Below are 25,000 nucleotides of genomic sequence, written 5' to 3' on the forward strand. Positions count from 1 at the left end.
CCTGTTTACTTATTCATTCTTTTTTCTAGTATCTTCTGCCTCTAGCGGTAATTAGTATATACCATATTATTATTATTATTATTATTATTATACGTGTTCCTCTTAGTAACTGTATCTCAGTTGTGCATACCGTATTGTTTCTTCATTGTTTGTCTTGTGTACAATATATGGTTTAGAGTTTAAATGATTATTATCATTATACTATTATTACATTCCTAACAGCTGTATCTTAATTTCCTGTGGTGTAATGTTTCTACATCTTTTATCTCTTATCTTGCGCAGAGCTGAAAAAAGGATATTATTATTTTTATTATTATTATTATTATTATTGTTACTATATTATATTCCTAACAGCTGCATCTTAATTTCGTATGGTGTAGTGTTTCTACATCTTTTATCTCTTATCTGGCCCAGAGCTGAAACAAGAATAATAATATTATAATTATTATTATTTTTACTCGTAGAATTGTACGCAACGTATTATCCCATTGCGACCTACCTCCAAATCGCGCCAGAACAGAATCGATAGCCTAGTTTCTCTTGTCGTCGTTACCGTCTTCTGATTTTTTTAAGTAGCGACGTTAACGTCCCGGGGTTTGGCCTTTTGGTTCACTCGATGTACCGGTATGCACCGGCTGTAGTAGTCTTTATTTTGTGCGTCGCCTGTCCTGTCAGCCCGCCATCGGGTAAATGGCACGTGTTTCTCTCCTTATCTCCGCCCCAGGACCAGCAGCAGCAGCTTAGTTGAAACTGATAAGCTTTGTCTCTCTCTCTCTCTCTCTCTCTCTCTCTCTCTCTCTCTCTCTGGACAATGAATGAAAGATAAAGGACCGGAAATGCATTCCCTTTATGCTTTCGTAGTCGTAGTTTTGTCCTCAATTTCACAATTCAGTGAAACTGTTTTGGTTTTAGAGTTTTAGATTTCTTGTTTTACGCGGAGTTTTAGAGACTTGAGATTAAATCAATGAATCTTTTGCCACTTCAATTAGATCTTCAAGGATTCCCGTAACATTTTCTAACAACACTTTTTCCATTATTTTATGTGAATATATAACAGAAAGAGGAAAATTTTGCTTTTCTGAAGCCCTGGACACTAATTGTTTTCTTAAGGTTATATATATTATATCTTGGTGTGTGTTTTCACATTTAAAAAGTATCTCCGTGCCTTTTCATTCTTTTTTGTCAACTTTAAAAATAAAGACGTTTCAAAATGATACAAAATAAAGACGTTGCAAAAAGACAAAATAAAGACGTTGCCAAAAGTATCTAGAAGCCTTTAAATTCATTTCTTTCAACTTGCGTTTCAGAGTAGCGAGCTTGCGCATGACACTTGTGTACTCAGCTGCGCAAATGGTCATTAGTACGTGGGGCCAAAATTCGGGTGTGGATGCCAGTGGTGGCATTGATCTGTCAGGCTGACAACGCTGACATGACTGTGTGAGTCCTCTTTTTCGATCTATGTCGCCATGCGATTTCGCTCCGTCCCTTCCCCTCTCGTCTTCGTCTTCTTATGACCGATTTATAATTTTTTTTGTGTGGTGAGCCCGATATATCTCTTGCGTCTTGATTTTGCTGGGAAATGGAAGGTCTGTTTGCTGTTACGATTTCGAAATATTCTTGAGTTTGTAGTTTGTAGTTTTTTTTTTTTTTTCGTGCACAATGAAGTTGACGCAGTTGGATTTTCGTTGCATTCTTCACGTGTTTTGGTAGCATATTGTTAGACACTGCTAATTTATGCGTCTGTTGACAACAGTAGCAGTGTAAGCAAGGAACGGTTCTTGAGTCGTTATTTCTATCTGTAAATTGAAATAGCATATCGTAGCAATTTAGTATATGTCTAGTATAAGATCAGTTTTTACTTTTAAAGTAATTTTCTAGAATCCGTTCATCTTGTGATGTTCGTTGGATACTTGATTATGTATCGCAAGTCCTGTAGTAAAAACACATTCTTCGTTTTTGTCTTGAATGTCAAAAAAAAAAAAGAAAAAAAGTAACTGTACACAACCAAGTTTAAGCTAATAAATATACACAGGATCTTTCGACCTCCACCAAGGTCCTCATCAGCTGAAGAGGAGGACTTTAGTGAAGGGCGAAAACTCCGGATTTTTTAATTTATTTGCTTAAATTTGGTTTTATGCAGTAACTTTTTCTTACCCATTACAAGTCCTACTACTTATATTCCTTGTGCAAGGTGGATTACCATTTTGTACCATTTGTATGTATGTGTGCGTGTATATATATTATATATATATATATATATATATATATATATATATATATATATATATATATATATATATATCAATATAAAAGGCCCAAGTTGAGGGTGGAAGTCAGTCCACCGAAGTATAGTCCTTATCTATAAACCAGAGTGTTTTAATGGGCCTTTTAGACTTGAGGGACGTATCTTGTTTTAACAGAAGAATTTCTTTGTATATATATAATATAATATATATATATATATATATATATATATATAGAGAGAGAAGAGAGAAGAGAGAGAGAGACGAGAGAGAGAGAGAGAGAGGAGAGAGAGAAGAGAGAGAGAGTTCATATTATTACAGATTTATCTGTTATCTTTTACTGCTGGATCAGGGAGAATTCCTAACTGGTTTTCCTCACACATGCTCAGAACGCGGCAGACCTTGCATCACACCTATTCACTTGGAATATGATTCGTCCTTCAGTTCTGTCTTACAATTTCTGTGTCACTTGTAGCAATCAGTCCATCGACACTGCTCGCCTTTCGTCAAAGTTTCACCTTATTCATTTTCAAAGATCTTGCTGATACTTCCTATTTACAAGGCTATGTTGTCACCAGGACCTAGTGCGTCTCCCGTTCCGTTTACATGACCGAACCACCTCAAGACGTACTATATTATATTTAGAGAATCTCTACGTCACTTTTTCTTCTTTTATCTTCAGATTTTACCATCCTTATATGGGAACGCTGTTTATTATTAGTCTTCTCCACCTTCTGCGATCATGCACCATGACCTCCTCACTCACGTTCCCCTCCCGCATGTCCCTGTTCACTGTGTCTCTCCATCTGATTTTTGGTCTACGTCTCCTCCTTGTTCCGAGCACTTCCATGTTCATGGTTCTTTTACATATAGAATCCCCTTCTCCTCTCATGACATGCCCAAACCATTGCAATCGTCTCTGTCGCATCTTCTTTGATATTTCTGTAACTTTCACCGTCCCTCTTATGAAGTCATTCCTTATCCTGTCTCTCTCCTAGCCACTCCCCACATCCAACGTAACCTTCTCATTTCTGCTACTTCCATCCTTCTCTCCTGTGCTTTCTTCATAGGTCTTGTACATTTTTTCCTTCAGCTTTACATCAAATCTTTTGTCACATAGCACACCTCATGTTTTCCTCCAATTGCACTAAACTGATTGTATTCTGTGGTTACTTTTTCCACATATATACATACATACATATTATATATATATACATATATATGTGTGTTTGTGTATGTATTAACTTTGTCACTTACACGATTGTAGTGTGAATTAATCTACAATTACTAACACGACCTCATTGAAACTTGATGGTATCTAGCCGAGATATTTATTTTTATAAAAAGTTAAAAGGCTTAACTGGATTCTCTCTCTCTCTCTCTCTCTCTCTCTCTCTCTCTCTCTCTCTCTCTCTCTCTCTCTCTCTCTCTCTCTCTCTCATATTTATGTATATGTAGCCACGGCCACAGGAACCTCGAAAATGTGTCGAAATAACACGAAAGCGCTCGGTACTCCTTTTATTTTTCCTGTAACCTTGTCTAAATATATTGTCACGCGCTATTTAGTGACATAAAAGCATATAGTATGTATTCATTAAGCTACAAATGTCCTTTAATATCCAATTCGCTCTACCTCGGAATTGATCTATTTTCATATATGTTAGCCGAAGGAGAATTAGTTAGTTGATAATGATGTCGTCCTCTCGTGGATTCGAACCAGCGCACAGAGGAGGAGAAATCGACGTCACTGAAGCCCTGATTAACATACATGAAAATATATTAATTCTGAGGAAGAGCGAATTGGATATTAAAGGACGTTTGTAGCTTAATGCATGTATATGAATCACGTTGATGTGATAAAAATTCATATATATAGGTATGTATATACTGCCATATGGAAGTATACAAGACACGGATGTGCAGAGGGCAGGGCAGTATGTTGTTTTGCAGGTAGATACCACGTGCCCACTGGAGCTTGGCCAAGTTATTCAGGCACGCCCAGACTTATCTTCTGCCCTTTATTTTTGCAGATAATTTGTTGATGGACTTGAACCGAACGCAAAAAGAGTCGAAAGTTCGGTGGTCGAAGTATTTTCCTTTTTTACAGTTTGTTTTCCTATTTTAGCTTGCAAAATATTTTGTTGTTGTTGTTGTAGGTCTTGCTGTAGTTGCTCTTGTTGGGGGTAGGAAAGCCCTATGGAAAAGCCTAAAAAGGTCAGAATAAAAGTGTTTCGTGTTGAGTTGAAGATACAGGAATTTTAAGATAGGATATTTATGATTTATTTATTAGAATAAAAAGGTGAAAAATAGTGTGCATGATAAACACTAGAATAATTATTTCTAATAAAATATAGTGACTTTATTTTAATTCTCGTTGGTGAAACTACGAGCTATTTGACCGTAGATTTTAGCATGCGGCCAGAATAAGCTGGAGTTCCGATCACGCCTTGTATTGTTTCCATATCAGTGTCAGGTAATGCATTTGTTTGGATTGTTTTTATGTATAGGAATTAAATATGGTAAAATGAGGTATTAAATTCATTTGAAAATGAGAATTTCAAGTCATTCGTTTCTGTTCGAGTATATTTTTAAAAATTGATAATGGGAATTTCACCAAATTGATTTTCGTACGAGTTATTAATTTCTTTGATTAATAAATGGATAAAATACCAACACCAAATTCATTTTTCCACGAGTTATTTATTTCCTTATTATTTGATGCATTTTTGCTCGAGTTCCTTTTTTTTTTTTTTTTTTTTAATTGGGAATTTCCCCAATTTAATTTATGTACGATTAACATATTTCTGTAATTATTCCTTTCATTCTTTGCATGAGTTCCTTGTTCCTTTAATTAATTATTGGAAATTTCATCAAACTCACTTTTGTACGATTTATTAATCTCTTCAGTTATTCCATTCGTTTACGAACTAGTTTCTTATTTTTTTAATAAGTAAAAATGTGTAACCCAGTGAATACACGGTCTCTCTCTCTCTCTCTCTCTCTCTCTCTCTCTCTCTCTCTCTCTCTCTCTCTCTCTCTCATAACCATAGGCAGCCTAGAGAATTGAGGGTTTGTGAAAGTCTAGTCCAGTCCTCTCTCTCTCTCTCTCTCTCTCTCTCTCTCTCTCTCTCTCTCTCTCTCTCTCTCTCTCTCTCTCTCTCGCTTCAGTGCACTAACGAGTCTGCTTTGCAATTAAGACGCTGGGTAAAAACTTGATGATTTGGAATCGAATTATATTGCAGTGATAAGCGAGCTGTGATGTAACAAAAAAAATTACAGTAACGTGGTAATTAGCGTGAAGACTGATTATCAAGTGGCAGTCGTGTGGTATTTGCAAAGTCAAGGGAATTAGATGGAGAGAGATCAAATAGTAGGTATTTGATAATGAGCGAGAGCTATCAAGCTCAGGCTGAAAGATTACCATCAGTGTTGCTTAGTAATTAGCGTATGTGGCAGGTGTGAAACAAATATTCTGCCGTTGGATGGAGCGAAATCAAACGACACTATTCTAGTGATTAATGAGAATCCAAACTGAAATAATCGTAGTGATTAATGAGAATCAAATGGGAAATTGTCTAGTAATTAATGAGAATCAAAATTGAAATATTCTGGTGATTAATGAGAATCAATAGAAGTCTAGTGATTAATGAGAATCAAAACTGAAATAATCGTAGTGATTAATGAGAATCCAATGTGAAATAGTCTAGTGATGAATGAGAATCCAAACTGAAATAATCGTAGAGATTAATGAGAATCAAATGGGAAATAGCCTAGTAATTAATGAGAATCAAAACTGAAATATTCTGGTGATTAATGAGAATCAATAGAAGTCTAGTGATTATTGAGAATCGAAACTGAAATATTCTAGTGATTAATGTGTATCGGAAGTGAAATATTCTAGTGATTAATGTGTATCAGAAGTGAGATATTCTGGTGATTAATGAAAATAAAAAGAAATAGTCTAGTGATTAATGAGAATCAAAACTGAAATAGTATAGTTATTAAAGAGAATCAAAAGTGAAATAATCTAGTGATTATTGAGAAAAAAAGTGAAAGATTAATGAGAACAAAAACTGAAATATTCTAGTGATTAATGAGAATCAAAAGTGAAATATTCTAGTGATTAATATGAATATGGTGGAATAATTTACTAAGTAATGAAATTGTAAGGTGAAATATTCTATTGATTAACGAGAATGAAAGATGAAATAGTCCAGCGACCAATGAGATTGATGGGTGTGATATCCTAGTGGTGAATGGGAATAAATGGTGAAATATTCTTGTGATTAATGAGAATTAAAGGTGAAATATTCTAGTGGTTAATGACAATAAAAGGAGAAATATTCAAGTGGTTAATTAGAAGTAAAGGCGAAATATTCTAGTGATTAATGAGAATCAAAAGCCAAGTATTCCAGTGATTAATATGAATATGGTGGAATATTTTACTAATAATTGAAATTGGACCGTTAAATATTTTATCGATTAACGAGAATGGTGAAATATTCTAGTGATTAATGAGAATAAAAGGTGAAACATTCTAGTGATTAATGATGATAAAAGGCGAAATATTCTCGTGATTAATGAGAATCAAAAGTGAAATATTCTAGTGATTAATATGAATATGGTGGAATATTTCACTAATTAAGGAGTTTTGTAAGGTGAAATATTCTATCGATTAACGAGAGTGAAAGGTGAAATAATCCAGCGACCTATGAGCTTGATAGGTGTAATATTCTAGTGGTTAATGAGAATAAACGAGGAAATATTTTTGTTATTAATGAGAATAAAAGGTAGAATATTCTAGTGGTTGAGAATAAAAGGTGAAATAATCTAGTGATTAATAAGAAACAAGATTGAAATATTTTAGTGATTAATATGAATCAAATGTGAAATATTTGATTAATTAATGAGACTGGAATGTAAAATATTTTATTGATTAATGAGAATGGAGGGTGAAATAATCCAGCGACCAATGAGATTGAAAGGTGTAATATTCTAGTGATTAATGAGAATGAAAAGTTAAATAATCTACGAATGAAGGGTGAAATATTCTAGTGATTATTGAGAATAAAATGCGAAATATTCCACTGATTAATGAGAATAAAAGGTTAAGTATCTAGTGATTAATTAGAATAAAAGCTGAAATTAGTTTTAAACGTGAAAACTCACACTGCATTATTATAAGTTTCGTCGAAAAAAAAACGAAATTGTATTGTAATGATGATCATGCAAATTAACGCGGAAGACCGGTCATGAATTATATCATTAATATTAAGAAGGTCGAAAATAAAAGCAACTAACATATAGAAATCAGCAAGTCGACTTTAGCGATATGACCCAATCGCGATGATGCCACCCGCGGAGTCGACTCGACTTTGATGAGCGTGTTAGACGAGTCTTTAAATGGGATGCAGGCGCTTGTTGCTTGCACAGTCTTCTAACGAGCCGTCAGTTTCTCCGTAGTTTACGATCTTCTTCCTGTGATCGGTGTTTTTTTTTTTTTTTTTTTTTTTTTTTTCGTTAGTTAAATCTGCATTTTTATGTGGCTAATCCTCAAAACAAGAAACTGGGAAGAGCAGTACGTGTATAATACTCTGCTGTGTGTGTGTGTGTATATATATATATATATATATATATATATATATATATATATATATATATACATATATAATATATATATCTTACTGATATATTTCTTTATAAGTATAAAAGAAACCGAAACGATTTTCAGATACCGCTCAAAAATGATCTGACGTGTTCCTGCGGGGATAGAACCTCGCCTTCCATATAAGGAGTCTTCCTAACTGCGCATGCGCTGATATGACATTCAACCACTCGGTGTTTCACATCGTTACATCTGCGTTTATGCGTCATTTTTCAAACTAGAATTCGACCTTCACATTTGCTCATGTTATGAATATTATCCGCTTACTTACGAAGCGCATTTCCGTTTCTTTACAAAAGGATTTCTTTTGTTTCGTGTGTTGCAACCATCATTATATCATTATCAGACGATTATTTTTATTTAAATGATTGCCTGTAATTGTCGAGGAAACCACATGATTTTTTTTTAAATGCACACACGAAATGTTTTTCTTAGCGACTCATATTAAACTTGGTCCGGTTAATTTTGTTTTTCTTCATTTAAGTCGTGATTACAGCAAAATAGAGATGATTTATCTTTACTTTGATATTTACCCGCGTACACTTGTGTTCATGTATGGGCACATTTGTAAGCTTCCGTCACACCTGTTGTTAATATGATTTTTTTTGCCCGAAATTTATTCTTATTATTATTACACTTGGATACTTACAACTATTTACATCCGATGGTAGAACATCATGGATTTTTTTATTTTTTTTTTTTTTATTTTTTTTTTAGGGAGCTCCATTTGACTTAAATATATTCATGAACTTTTCATATTTGTCACACCACATGTGTACTCTTATTTTATATCTTAATGTAGTGTGTATGTGTATATATATATATATATATATATATATATATATATATATATATATATATATATATATATATATATATATATGGTTGCAACGTTAAAATAGCGTTTTATTATTGGCCTTTGATCATCGTATTATACTGTTGTATTACAGTAAAAAGACATTCATATATATATATATATATATATATATATATATATATATATATATTATATATATATATATAATATATGTTTACCATTTCTGTATTACAGTACTTTAAAGCTTACCTCAAACGTTACTATTATGTTAACATCTGAATGTAAATTTATACGTTTTCTGTATGAGGCTATTTTAAAGTTAGATTTCCAAGTTTTATATTTGAAAACTCCCCACCCCACTCCATTCCACTTTCGTGCTGCTAACCATGTCTGTTGGGATCGTTTTCAGATGTACCTGAGGAGCTGAGCTGAGCTGATGACGTGTCCCCTTCATTCACGCGTTTTGGCTGTGGTGAGTTTTCTTCTTTATAATAGTAGTATTAGTAGTAGTATTCGATGTCTCAGATCTCATTCAGAACTGCTGCTCTCAGCGAGACTCGAAAGTTTCGTTGTGGATGTAATAGTACTTTAGTATACTCTCGCTTACTCCGTTCAAATATGGTTGATTACATATACTGTTGAAGTTGTGTTTTTTTGTTTACGTATTCTGTTGACTTTTGTTCGTATTGTTGCCTTGACGTGAGGTCGTAGTTTGACAGGAAATGCCTACGCCATGTATAATATAAACAATCTCAACGTGTTTATTTTATATTTGTAAATCCATAAATAACTGCCTTACTTCTATAGATTTTTTATGACGCAATTTTTGTTATTATTCTTTAAGCGTAGAACATTTAACTATTACATTACTTATCGCGTTTGTGGTTGAAGTTTAGAGTGTTATGTGTTTTTTCCGGTGTTTGGTAACAGCAAAAAAGGTTATATAAGAGTAACATCCACATAGATAAGATAAAAGGGTTAAGAAGACTTGAAGTACGGAGTGTCTTAATTATAAGAGCTCTCTCTCTCTCTCTCTCTCTCTCTCTCTCTCTCTCTCTCTCTCTCTCTCCTTGTGTATCAAAATGCATCGTGACCTTCCACGTGTGTGTAATTTTTGTGTGTACGAATGAATGCCTTTCCTTTGTTTACGTGCGGATGTTCCGTACTCTTTTCAATGCCTTTGCTGGACAGTTGTGGTCGCTGTCATGTTTTTAGCGTATCCGGTGAGGCAGGTCAGTTATTCTTGTTTTGTTGCCTGGGCCAACTTTTTTGCTTGCTCGGGGAGTAAGCCTACACACTACTTTTTTGCTGCTGATGTTGTTGTTGGTCTTGCTGTTGGTGTGCTTGGTTGGGGGGGTGGCGGTTGTTAGGTAAGCCCTATGGAAAAGCCTAAAAAGGTCTGAGAAAGGTGTTTTTGGCGTTGAGTGAAATATACAGGAATGTTAGGGTAGGATATTTATGATTTATTTATTAGACTGAAAATGGAATAAGTAAATAATGTTTATGTTATACAGTACAGTACAGTTATTTCTAATAAAATATAGATAGCGTACATGTTTATTATAATTTTCGTCGGTGAAAAGACACGCGAGTAAGATGGAGGTCGGATCACGCCTTTTTCTCTTTACAATGGCTAGAGATTGTAGAGACTACCGCTGTTCCCTTTTGTGTTATTCTTTCTTGCTCTTTCACTGCCACCTCCCTCTCCGTCTATTACTTTTCCTCCATAATATATGTCCTCTCCCATTTCTTTCCCACTTCCTCTCATTACTCCAACATCTCCTCTCCCATACCTCTTCTTCACCCATTCCCTCTCGGCATCTTCTTTCTAGACTCTCTCCTCCCATTTATATTATTTCTTCCTCCACTGTTAGCTCTGCCCCATTTCGTTTCCTCCTTCCTCTTCATCTTTAGATTCATCTTTTCCCCTCCACTCTTTCCTTTTTCACATCTCTTCCTCATCCTCTGTCCTCTCTCCTCCTCCTTCTCCACTGTCGTCAGATTCTTCCTCCCTATCTCCTCTTCCTTCTCTGTCCTTCATTTCTCTCCTTTTATCCACTGTCTCCAGTTTCTTCCGTCTATTATATCCCTCTTCTTCCTTTTTTTTGCTGTCTATGCTCCTTCTTCTTCCTTTTCCTTGTATTTCTTTTTCATTTGCTGTCTGCTCCTTCTCTTTTTGTTTCTTTTTGTTTTCCTTGCTGTCTCTGCTCTATCTTCTTCCTTTTCTTTTGCTGTTTCTGCTCCGCCTTCCTCTTTTGCTGCTGCTCTGCTCTCTTCCTTCCTCTCTCTCTGCTTTTGTTTCTGTCTCTGCTCCTTCCCCCCCTTTCTCCCTTTTATTTCTTTTGCTGTTCCTCATTCTCCTCCAGCATATCCGGAGATATGTTAGATGGAAGTGGCAAGTAAACGTCCTTTGCACATCTCCCCTGTTCATTTGTTAAATGTATCTTTTGTTCTAATAACTAATCTCTTCTTTCAGTTTGTTCATTTGTTATTGTATCTGTTTGTCTAATAACCGGTCTCTTCTTTCTGTTTGTTATTTTGTTAGTGTATCTGTTTATCTAATAACCGGTCTCTTCTTTCTGTTTGTTATTTGTTAATGTATCTGTTTCTCAAATAACTGATCTCTTCTTTCTATTTGTAAATTTGTTTAATATCTTTTTCTAAGGACTGATTGATCTCTTCTTTCTGTTTGTTAAATTGTTAATATGTGTTTTTCTAATTAGTGATCTCTTTCTGTTTTTTAATTTGTTGAATTATCTTTAACTAATGACTTATCTCTTCTTTCTGTATTTCCCTTTACATTCTTTTACTTCTTTAGAATGACCACAATAATAATAATAATAATAATAATAATAATAATAATAATAATAACAACAACATCAATGTCATCTGAGGATCATGTGGGCACCAGGAGAGTCGGAAGACACACGAAGGAAGACCCGAACTTAATTGGTCGAGAACTATGAGGAGGGAGGCTGGAGGTGAGTGGAGATTTGTGGAAGATAAAGCACAGTAAAACAGTAATAAAGTACTATCTAGATACTCGTTGAATCTGGTTATTCTTCTCTCTCTCTCTCTCTCTCTCTCTCTCTCTCTCTCTCTCTCTCTCGTGTTCCCTTGTTGACTCGTGAACGCTAGACTTGCGATCCGGTATGTTAATGAGCGCAAGAGGGTGCTTCTTCTGTTGGTGTTGTTTGAGAACGTTTATGCATAATAACTGTCCCAGTCTGTCAGGGCTAACATGTTTTCGGGTTATGTATATGCGCACTTATGTATACGCATGCAGTCGATTTCATATTATATATTATATATATATATATATATATATATATATATATATATATATATATATATATATATATATATATATATATATATATATATATATATATATATTTTGTATGTGTTGTTTGTTCTGTATTTTATTAGAAATACATTCACCTTTTAATGTTGAGAAATTAAAAGCACTAGTCCAAATCCGGGAAAATTGAGATTAAGTATATAAACAAAATATTGCCACAGAAATCTAAAGAGACAATACAGTGTGTCTACCGCTGATGTGAAAATGAGCACTATATTCTACCTTGTAAGACTCCAGACTCCTTAAAATATGTTGGAGGATACAAAGAACCGTAGCTCGTTGGTGATGATTTCGTTCATAGATTTATCCTTCTGTCTAACTAAAATCAATGAAAATTATTTTTTGTTAATTTCTTTGCATTTCCATCCATCTCGATTCAAATTTGAATGTGGACGCATGCAATGTTATCCGTAAACAGGAGTTCCAACGTGGTTGAGCCATTGGAAATATTTATAGCGTCGCAATAAAATACTAAGGGTCATTTGTATCTCCTAGTAGCATCTCCTAGAACGGTCACTACTGATGACGAGGAAAAACGAAGAGATATTGCCCTGTCGAAATGGGAAGTGAACGCGGGTCATGGGTAGCAAGAGTAACTTCCTAGTAGAGGCTAGATTTAACGGGGTAAAAAAAATAAAGGAAGATAGAGCAGAGGTTGCCATAAGGAACTGCAATTTCCTTGGGTAGATGGAGTCATGTTGACCACGCGATACATTTGAGGTTCGTCGGACGTTTGCGCAGCGTTTGGGTAGAAAAAGTGAGTGGAGATGGGACAGTAGCGTTTCGGAAATTTTTAGAAAAATACTGAAAGAGTTTTCAGTTGTATCAGTAGAAAGTTGAGAGCAAATGTAAGTTGGATCAAGGAAATGGAAACCAGGAAAATGGAGCTGTTAATGTTAATAGGAAATTTTGGAAGTAAACATAATAGATATGGGTAAGATGTGATGAGGAGTAATGAGTGAAAGGGTGTTGGCGATCAAAGTTTGTTGGAACTGTTAAATATGCAAATGGAAGGAAAAAATATTTATACGTTGGGAAGAATTGTTTGTGTCGCATGTGTTTGGCGTAAGAAAAATGAAAATGGCGATAACTATGGAACATTAGAATTAGTGAAAGGTATTTCTAAGTGAAAGAATTTATCTGGTTTTTTCTAAGGTAGTTTATTCCTGTGGAGGAAATGTCGGAAAAAGAAGTTTATAATTCGGAAGTGTTGAGATGTTGAGAAGGAGTAAGAGGAGATAAATGCCCCAAATGGATAATGTGAAACAGATAGCTGAAAATTGCACGTCCAGGAAGTGGGGGGGGGGGGGGGGGGGGTGTTGCATACAAGATAGAGGTTAATAGTGCAGTCTGTGTGTTGTGGTTTGACGTACTGTAGATGAGATTCTTTTGTGTATCTGTATGAAGCGCAAGTGTGAAGGTTTGTCACACTGGGTGTTCATATAAATATGCTTTTAATCTCTCTCTCTCTCTCTCTCTCTCTCTTCTCTCTCTCTCTCTCTCTCTCTCTCTCTCTCTCTCTCTTGGAGCCATTCGCCGTAGGAGAAATTTCTTATTTTGAAACGCACATATATATATATACACATATATGAATTTTTATCACATCACCGTGATTCATATATATATATATATATATATATATATATATATATATATATATATATATATATATATATATACATTAAGCTACAGATGTCCTTTAATACCCAGTTCGCTCTACCTCGGAATTAATATATTTTCATATATGCTAACAGAAGGGGAATTTTTTCATTGATAATAATTTCGTCCTCTCGTGGATTGGAACCAGCGCACAGGGGAGAAACCAAGACTGATTCCTCCTCCGTTCGCTGGTTCGAATCCACGAGAGGACGAAATTATCATCAAGTAAAAATTCCCTTTCGGTCAACATATATTAAAATATATTAATTCCGAGGCAGAGCGAATTGGATATTAAAGGACGTATATATATCTGGTCAAAAAGTAACCAGTAGGTTCTACATATTTTATATACATACATCCATACATATATTCACACAACACACACATAAACAAGTAAACTTTGCCTCAAGCGTTGGTTACAGAATCCAAATAAAGACTAGACTGTCAGCAATGCCACGAGCCCTCTTTAAGTGACAGCTGAATAAAAGATGAGCCACCTGTGCAAACATTTCCACAACTTCAGATTTTGCATGGATGACATTAAGGTCATCCGTCCGAAGCGGTTCAATTTATTTCTTTAATGAATGTATAATATATATATATATATATATTATATATATAATCCACAAACGTGTCTGTATGGTTACGCACACAAGTCGTATCTGTGCTAAAGCATCAAATTTTATTTCATTATAATTTTTTTGACCTTTTGTTGGTGGGGGGCCCATGACAGGGGCGTATGAAATAGTTGAACTTAAAAGAAAAAAAAAAAATGGAGAAACTAGCAGAAATCTCTCAGCATGTACCTGATTGCGTCTCTATGATGAAAGTAACAGGAACTAGAGTAGATTCACATCAACCGTGCATTTGATGTCAAGGCCAGTCCCTTACGACGCCCCTGATTGGCTGTTGATAAGCCAATCACAGGGCTGGAAACTCTCTCTGTCTCTCTCGAGAGTTCACATAGGCAAGGTGTATATTCCACCTCTCCTGAGGGATACGGCTTTCAAAAGTGTCCTTCAGGAGAGGTGGAAAATGCGTCCTGCCTCTGTGAACTCTCTCGAGAGACTGAGGGTTTCCAGCCCTGTGATTGGCATATCATCAGCCAATCAGGAGCGTCGTAAGGGACTGGCCAAGACATCAAATGCACGGTTGATGGGAATCTACTCTAGTACCAAGGTCATGTCGCAAATCCCGACCGAATTGCGGAAGTCGTCATAGCTATTAGTCTTGTCTCTCACCGTAGGGGGGGGGGGGGGTTAGTGCCGTCGATGCACCTCTTGCGGTACACTGTAGGCGTTACTTAAGATTCTTTGCAGCGTCCGTTCGGTCCTTAGCGTCAACCCTGCTCATTCCTTTGAATGGACCTCCATTATTATTCTCTTTCCTCCATCTTTCGAACTTGTCTACCCTCAATTTCACTCTCAGTGCTGAATGACCTCATAATTCCCAGCGCCTGGTTACATTCTATGTCCCATTCCATTCGTCTAAACTTGGGTCTTCGGAGCAGCCTTATGATCCAGAGAACCTCTGCTCTGGAACCTTGGTCAGCAGAGCCCTAGGCTGCATAACATGGTTTTGGTCGGGAACTGCCACTCCCTCTCTCTCTCTCTCTCTCTCTCTCTCTCTCTCTCTCTCTCACACACACATTGAATAGGGTTAAATTATTTGTGTGATATTTTTATCTCTGTCATTGAATAGGTTTGAGTTATTTGTGTGTTCTCTCTCTCTCTCTCTCTCTCTCTCTCTCTCTCTCTCTCTCTCTCTCTCTCTCTCTCTCGGGGAAACTTTCTGCGCTTTAGCATGGCAATTATTTCCATTCTGTGGAGGATGATTTGTGGTACATTCATTAAAAGCATAAGTTTTGCGGTCTTTGGCCTGGATTCATGCACCAAGAATACGAAAAGAGCGTTACTTATTTATTTAAAAGCGTACAAAAGTTGGCATATTGGATGTCAAGGAATGAGCTTCATATCTGTATATATATATATATATATATATATATATATATATATATATATATATATGTGTGTGTGTGTGTATGTGTATGTGTGTATAAATATATATATATATATATATATATATATATATATATATATATATATAATAAGTATAATAGACCCATTAAAACACTGATTTAAAACTAGGGACCATATTTCAGTGGACTAACTCCCACCCTCATCAAGTAGTGAATGACAGTAGTAGCGACGTTATCGAAATATATAGTTGGAGATATGCCCTATTTTTCCTTTGGTCCTTTGGTGATAACATTTACTGTCAAAAATTCGGTTGCAGTATGGGGGAGTCTGCTCAGCCCTATGTTAGCAAACTTATATATGGAGTATTTCGAAAGCGTAATTATAAACCCTATCAAACCTGCAGATATGAATTGGCTTCGTTATGTAGATGACATCTTACATACTGGAAAAGCGATTGCAGCGATTTTGATGTATTTCTACAAAAATTAAATTCCTTGGTCCCGAGAATAAAATTTAAAGTAGAATGGGAAAACAATACTTAAATCCATTTTTAGATGTCTTAATTTTGAACTAATAACAACTACAAAATCATTGTCTTCAGGAAAGCGACATTCTCACTATCATACATACGTTTTTACAGCTATCATGATATTTGAGTTAAACTTCGCATAGCAAGTAACTTATTTCTTAGAGCCCTGAGAATTTGCTCCCCAGATTTTCGTAAAGAACTTGAAACAATCAGAAATAACTTATCTTGGTAAAATACCCCAAGCACATAATAGGAAAATCCATACAATAAGCAAAAAGCATTTTTTATAAACCCACAGAAAAATAAATTCACAAACAAAATCATCATCCCTTGCATGGATAATTTATGAGAGATCGCACAAACCTTAGGCTCCTCCAACCATTTTGTCTTCACTTATCCAATTACGTTGGGGAAATCCTTAACGTTCAGTAGAAAAGACATAGGAGTTTATGATATCCCCTGTAGGGATTGTGATAAGTCATACTGTGGATTCACAGGAAAATCTCTCTCGGAAAGATTAACTCAACATATGCGCTCAGTTAGATATGGACAACATAGTTTGGCAATTTTCCATCATATAAATAACATGAACCATACCATTGATTGGAACTCATCCTTAATTTTATACCAAAGCAGCTGTCGTTACAAATATCAGATGGTAGAATCTTCACTGATAAAACGAGATAATTGGATCAACCTTTCCAATGGAGCCTGGATTAATACAATTAACAGAACTATCGTTGGCTTAGCAGTGATCCCAGGCATCACCTAAGGGTATACATCCCGCTATATATTTCGCCAATGTAAGTCCTTCTACCATCCTTATATATATATAGTCCTTAGCTTTAAATCGGTGTTTTAATGGGCCTTTTATAATTGGGATGTATCCTGTTTTAACAAAAGAATTTATTTACATTAAATATATATACATACATACATACATACATACATACATACATACATACATACATACATATTTTATATTACATACATACATACACAAACACACACACATATTTATATATATATATATATATATATATATACACACATATATATATATATACATATTCTAAATATTGAATAGTAATATTTATTAATATACCGATATTGTGAATTTTTTTTTTTTCGATGTATATGAAAGCAGTAATTTCTCTGAAGTCTCCAATAATCTTATAACAATAATATTATTATATATATCACGTATACATATTTTATATTACATACACACACACATATATATATACATATACATACATATTCTAAATATTGAATAGTAATATTTATTAATATACCGATATTGTGACTTTTTTTGTCGATGTATATGAAAGCAGTAAATTCTCCGAAGTCCCCAATTATCTTATAATAATAATAATAATATATATATATATATATATATATATATATATATATATATATTACACATATATATATATATACATTACATACACACACACACACACACACACACACACACACATATATATATATATATACATACATACATACATACATACATACATACATACATACATACATACATATTCTAAATATTGAATAGTAATATTTATTAATGTACCGATATTGTGATTTTTTTTTTCGATGTATATGAAAGCAGTAAATTTTCCGAAGTCCTAGATAATCTTATTCCATTCTTCCTTTGAATTGTGAGGAGAATATACCAGTACTTGGAGTTGGCGCTATATGACATGCGACATTTGATAGTAGTTCCAGGAAGTTCCGTCAACAGTGTTCATTGTGAGCGGAGCCGGTTTAACAAAACCTTCCAATAAATCAGCTAGAATATAGAACTCGGCCAAATACATCGTTATTATTCCCGAGCTGCTCGTAAATATTGGGCTGGAAAAAGTAAGGTGTCTGAAGAGTGCCTTTACCTTAAAAGAGAAAGGAAATGAAAGATAATTAGTCATATAATGTTCGTAAGTTCTCTTATGAGGCGATTTTTAAATGGAACCGGGTAGGCTTTCGTCTGGTGAAAGCGAAAGCTTGGGAGACATTGATTGCCTGACCCCGATGCTAACCACTTAAGCTTTGTGGTCAAAGTATTTTTGGAGACTTAATCACGGACGCATTAAACTGACTGAATATAGAATTGAAAGGGAGTTTTTACTTCTGTTAATTTAGGCTGCAAGTTAATACGTATTAATTTCGTATTAATACGATTTATTTCCTGTAAAAGTTATTTGTTTCTCTCTCTCTCTCTCTCTCTCTCTCTCTCTCTCTCTCTCTCTCTCTCTCTCTCTCTCGTAAACTGGCAAATAATCCGTGAAAAATTAGACTTGCTAATTGACCAGATTTACGAAGGCCGCTAAACGTCATGGCTGTCTGCTGTGGTTTAATTTGAATCGAGAGGCGTCTTGAGTTATATTCAAGGAACAGTGAGTGACCTTCCCTCACCTTGTCGCCATGGTTGTCTCGGAGTGATGTTTGTCACATTATCTGTCAGACAAGAATCTCAAAGTTGTATAAATGACTGCGCCTCAGCCAGAGTTTCCTCGTGCGCCTCAAAAGAGTTGTTTGTGGGCGGTTTTTGAGACGCCCTCAAGGTTGCCAGTAATTGATCTGAATGGAGTTTTGTCTTAAGGAAGCGTTTGCGTTTACGTTCTTTCATTAATGGTCGACCTTGGTTTATGCATACTTGTCTGTGTATGTATGTGCACACATATTATATACTGTATATATTTTATATACATATATATATATATATATATATATATATATATATATATATATATATATTATATATATATATATATATATATATATATATCTAATACATACTATATATATGTGTGTGTGTGTACGTGTGTGTATGGTTCGAAACGATACTCTTCCTGTTTAAAAAGTGTATCTATTATATCCGAAATAATTTTGTATACGGCTCTAGTTCGGAAATTTTAGTTCAGAGGAAGTTTACAGAAGAACAATATGAGAAGAATAAAAAGGAACATATAGGTTTAATCGAGTCGCGTTCGCTGGTAAGGTTTCATTACAGAATTTATTACGCAAATAAGACTTATTGTTATAGTGTGTGCGTCCGCCCATGATTTTTTTTTTTTTTCTTCTCAAGGCATTCTTCCAAATACCGTCAAGAGAAAGTTAGAAGTGGACGGGTTAGTTCTTGGCCTCTTTATGTCGTCGCGACGTTCGGACAGGACGGCGTCTTACGTTTGTAAACGTCATTTCCTATTAATCGACGCATATCAAGCTAATACCTGCATCCCTTTAACTAATCATTATATTGTGTGTAATATATCACGGTGTTTTTTATATTGATATATATATATATATATATATATAATATATATATATATATATATATATATATATATTATAATATGTATATTATTATTATTATTATTATTATTATTATTTATGTCTTATTATCTTCTTTATACTGTAACGTCGTAGATTTCTCTAGTTACCGTTAAGAAAAAAACGTGTAATCCACTTATAATGAATAACTTGGTCTCAAACAACTCCTATTACTGGAATCTGCGTGCATTGATTATGGCTCAACAGACTTGGTATTGCATACATGAGAAAAGAGAGTCAGTACTATGGATCGTTTGGCTGAAGATTGATTGGTTGTCAGTTTAAAATTTCTCTCTCTCTCTCTCATCTCTTCTCTCTCTCCCTCTCCTCTCCTCTCTTCTTCTCCTCTCGCTCTCTCTCTCTCTCGTCTCTCTCTCTCCGTCTCCCTCTCTCTCTCTCTCTAATTAATATATATATATATATATATCTATATATATATATATATATATATATATATATATATATATATATATATATTGCGCACACAAACTTGTGTGTATGTGTGCGCGCGCACGTTCATGTATACCGGTATGCAGTGTGCCTGAAATGTAAACGAGGAAAGATTTCTCAAAATGTTTTTGTGCCGCTAATTTTAATTTTCCTTGCAAATTTAATATCCTCAAAGGCCAAGGCCGACATCAATAACAGAAGGTGACGAGAGCCAAAGTCTCTCTCTCTCTCTCTCTCTCTCTCTCTCTCTCTCTCTCTTCGTTTTCTTGCCATCCAAGAATTGCATGATATGACCTGGCCGAGAGAGAGAGAGAGAGAGAGAGAGAGAGAGAGAGAGAGAGAGAGAGAGAGAGGGGCTGGATACAACAGGAGATGATGACTTCATGTACTCGAGGTTCTCTACAATGCTTTATACAATGTAATGATGGTGTATATTATTAACGGTTATCTTAAGTAACGGTGGTGTATATTAATGGTTATCTTAAGTGATGATGGTGTATATTAATGGTTATCTTTAGTAATGATGGTGTATATTATTAATGGTTATCTTAAGTAATGATGGTGTATATTATTAATGGTTATCGTCAAGTAATGATGGTGTATATTATTGGTTATCTCAAGTAATGATGGTGTATATTAATAGTTATGGTAAATTGAAGATGGTGTATATTAATGGTTATCTCAAGTAATGATGGTGTATATTAATGGTTATCTTAGGTAATGATGGTGTATATTAATGGTTATCTCAAGTAATGATGGTGTATATTAATAGTTATGGTAAATTAAAGATGGTGTATAATAATGGTTTTCCCAAGCGAAAATGTAAAACTGACGAAATTTTAGGTTTCGGCTTCGAACAAAGTCAGCCGGTATACAAATTCAAAAGTACTATTAAGAAATGTTTTGTGAAAAAGTAATTTGTAGAATTTAATATGTAGATATAATGCAAAATCATTATGATAATTAAAATTAAGTTTAGAGTTAGAAAATTGGAACTTTATTAAATATGATTATATTATGTAATAAAATTCAAAATATGTAACCTGTACAATTCACCATGTCAATATAATGTATAATCATTATTGTATTATGTTAATATTAGCTAGAAAATTGTACCCTTATTCAAATATAATTGTGGATAAACCACACTTTACATTACTCTTACTAATACTTAACTTTCCAAACTATTCCCTACCAAGGTTAGCTAGCTAACTACCCTCACTCTTCTTTCACCCATCTTACCTATCAGCTAAAATATATATATATATATATATATATATATATATAAAGAACAAAACTACCAGTTGCTTCGTATGACTTTAGAAATACGAATATGCAGAGCAGAGTTAATAGAGAGTTTGTTTGTTTATCGGAAAGTCTTTTTTTTATGTAGAAAATGGGAATTATGTATTTAATTATTTGGGCGACAGTTAATCAGGTTTTCACTGGTAGAAAACAAAATTAAGTAAAGATTTTAATAGGTAGAAGACAAAATCAAGTAAAGGGAATATTGCTGCTAAAAGAAAACGGAAAATTACTTCATTGTTTCAGATCAAACTACATCGGCATCAAATCCCGTCTGTCATCTGCTTAATTAAACTTTACTTTCGTATAAAAAAAAAAAAAAAAAAAAAAAAAATAAAAACGGAATATTCCCTTTCTTCCATCTTACTTTCCACCATCTCATAACAATTGATTTATAATGCAGCTGTTTTGAGGTTTTCCTCCAGTTACACCTTTCGAGCCTTGTACTGGCAACTTCCGTCTCAGCGCTGAATGACCTCATAGGTCCCAGTTCTTTGGCCTAAAAATTCTGTATTCAATTCAGTCCAAAGACCCGAAATGATTGGGGGCATAATAATAGTGAGGATTCTGAATAACTGCTGGATAGTATACAACTCTGAAAGAGAGAGATTCCAGTCAGTTGCATCACCTCCAACGAAAACGAAATATGTCAGACTTCAGGGTCTGTAGTGATGCAAGCCATCAGCGTGAGAGAGAGAGAGAGAGAGAGAGAGAGAGAGAGAGAGAGAGAGAGCTGTGCTCGTTCCTTTGTGGGTTTCACATTTGTTAGATTGCCCTCATCAAACGACTTTACATCAATTTTGACTCCTTCTCCATGCGTGCTTTCCGATTCGAAAATCTGATTACAAGTTATAACTCCCTCTCTCTCTCTCTCTCTCTCTCTCTCTCTCTCTCTCTCTCCATCGGGGATGATGTCGAAAGTAGTAGGATGAGGTGAGTTGAGGGTTGATGATGTCTTCTCCCAGTGATGAGGAAAGGGTCAAGGTCTTCTACATTGACCACCTGTGTATGATTTTCTCTCTCTCTCTCTCTCTCTCTCTCTCAGAAAGAGCAAGCAGAGGTAGATTAATAGTGCCCAAAACTATACAGGACAAATAAGGAAAGCACACAAGGACATTAATCCACTACGCACCAGCATCGATAATGCAGCGTCTATTCAATGCGTTGCCAGCTCATCTGAGGAATATATCAGGAGTGAGCGTAGATGTGTTTAAGAATAAGCTCGACAAATATCTAAACTGCATCCCAGACCATCCAAGATTGGAAGATGCAAAATATACCGGAAGATGTACTAGCAACTCTCTGGTAGACATTAGAGGTGCCTCACACTGAGGGACCTGGGACAACCCGAACAAGATGTAAGGTCTGTAAGGTAAGGTCTCTCTCTCTCTCTCTCACACACACACAGAAGAGGTGTCATCAGAGTTGAAAAGTCTAAAAGTTTAAATTGTATTTAGTAGGATTGAAGTGTTAAACAGAAATATCCATTTTACACACACACACACACACGAGTTCCCAAAGCCATGAATTTCTCATTCTCGACGAAGAAGGTTCGACCTTTACCATCTTCATCGGTCGCTTAGCGGTTTCATCCTGACAATTTGATATTCTGAGGTGGTAAATAACACCTATTTACAGAGAGAGAGAGAGAGAGAGAGAGAGAGAGAGAGAGAAGTTTGAGATAAGCATGTAACATCGGAATTATGTACATTCTCTCTCTCTCTCTCTCTTACACACACAGTTTCACGAGGAAAATGTCAGTTTTATCGCACTACGTAGAAACACCTTCCGCTTTAAATGATGCATAGATCTTGCCAGTAAATACAGCCCCCCCCCCCCCCCCCCCCCCCCCCCCCCCCCCCCCCCCCCCCCCCCCCCCCACGGATGCATTATCCTAGCTTCGTTTCCCCCCCTTAATACCAGGGGTAACGCTTTTATCATACTAATCATGGGAGGTTTGCAACAGGTTCCGTAATTGCATGCTAGGGGGAAAGAGAGAAAGAGTGAGAGAAGCCGCTGTAGCACACTGTTAGAGAGAGTGGTTTTTGTTTTATTCTCTTCCTTGGCTTGGCTTGGCTTGGCGTGCTACGCGTTTGATCTCGGTGATATTGATAATACTTATTCTATCTGATGATTCATATTATATTATTAACTTATATATTTACGAGTTGTGCAAAACAATTTTACACACATTTAATAGAGAACATCTGCTATCACTCTTAAGACCACACGTCGTCTATTGTTTTCTGCTAGTTTCGTTTTGCTCAAACACCCAGGAGTCTGTGCAAACGCCGCTGTATTATGTTGCCCGACATCAGTATTCTGTTCCCTGCGGTGCAAAGCTGTCGAACACTCTTCGTGGTAGTGAGGAATATTAGTACTGTATTTGTGGTAGTAAGGAATATTAGTACCTACTGCCTTTGTAGTAGTAAGGAATATTAGTACGCACTGTCTTTGTGGTATTAAGGAATATTAGTACTATCTTTGTGGTAGTAAGGAATATTAGTACTGGCTTTGTTGTAGAAAGGCGTAGTAGTAATATCTTTGTGGTAGTAAGGAATATTAGTACTGTCTGTGTTAGTAAGGAATATTAGTACTATCTTTATAGCAGTAAGGCATAGTAGTACTATCTTTTTGGTAGTAAGGAATATTAGTACTATCTTTGTGGTAATAAGGCATATTAGTACTGTCTTTGTGTTAGTTAGTAAGGAATATTAGTACTATCTCTATGGTAGTAAGTATGGTAGTACTGTCTTTGTGGTAGCAAGGAATATTAGTACTATCTTTGTGGTAGTAAAAAATATTATTACGGGATGTTAGTACTATCTTCGTGGTAGTTAGGAATATTAGTCCTAACTTTTTATGATTTGTCTTTTGTTCGTTTCTCCAAAACTCTATTATTTAATATCATGCCGGAAATTAGACCACATTCACACCAGCAATTAATCGTATAATTTTGTTGCATTTTATACAGTAGGTCGTATTAAACTTACTGATTTTATAGACATATTAAATCATTTGTATTCATAAGTAACTACACCTTTTCCCCCTCAAATTTAAAAATTGAACTACATTAAAAAAAAAGGTTTACTTTTATATTTAAAAAATTGAACTTCACTTAAAAAAATTTACTTTCTTATTAAAAAAAATGAACTTCATTTTAAGAAAGTTGACTTTCATATAAATGAAATTGAACTTCAAATTTAAAAAGTTGACTCATATTAAAAAAAAAAGTTTACTTGTAAATTAATAAATTTGAAGTTCATATTAAAAATGTTGACCCCCAATTTAAAAAAAGCTGGATTTCAAATTTTAAAAAATTGCTTGCAGTATAAAACAAATTAAATTCAATAAAAAAAAAAAAAAGGTGTAATATCATCTGAATGTGTGTAGCGATCCTATTTTTGTAGCTCATAGGATTTCTTCCCGTCTTATCCTCATTGGCAACTCTTTTGCGGCCGCCGAGTTATGTATAGCAACCGTTGCTGCCATCTCAGTAACGAAGTGAGTTTTTTTTTATATTGCGCGATGAAAACATTTTATAGTGTAAATTTGCAGTACTGTTATTTTCTATGTGTATGAAAATAATAGGTCTCTGAAAACTTTAATTAATACCCAGTAAAAATATTAAAAGTAACAAATAAAAGATACGCCAC

General features: G+C 34.9%; 1 protein-coding gene across 4 annotated transcripts in view; it reads left to right on the top strand.

The window, feature by feature from the left end:
• LOC135224338 (uncharacterized) overlaps positions 1–25,000 on the top strand; it is a 227,642-nt gene that overhangs the window by 180,666 nt on the left and 21,976 nt on the right. For all 4 annotated transcript variants that reach the window (XM_064263245.1, XM_064263246.1, XM_064263242.1 and 1 more), the window contains one exon: positions 9,135–9,197. The gene's annotated coding sequence lies outside the window, so the exon portion shown is untranslated. The remainder of the gene's footprint in view (positions 1–9,134; positions 9,198–25,000) is intronic.

The sequence above is a fragment of the Macrobrachium nipponense genome, chromosome 12 (genome assembly GCF_015104395.2).
Source record: "Macrobrachium nipponense isolate FS-2020 chromosome 12, ASM1510439v2, whole genome shotgun sequence".
Taxonomy (NCBI): domain Eukaryota; kingdom Metazoa; phylum Arthropoda; class Malacostraca; order Decapoda; family Palaemonidae; genus Macrobrachium; species Macrobrachium nipponense.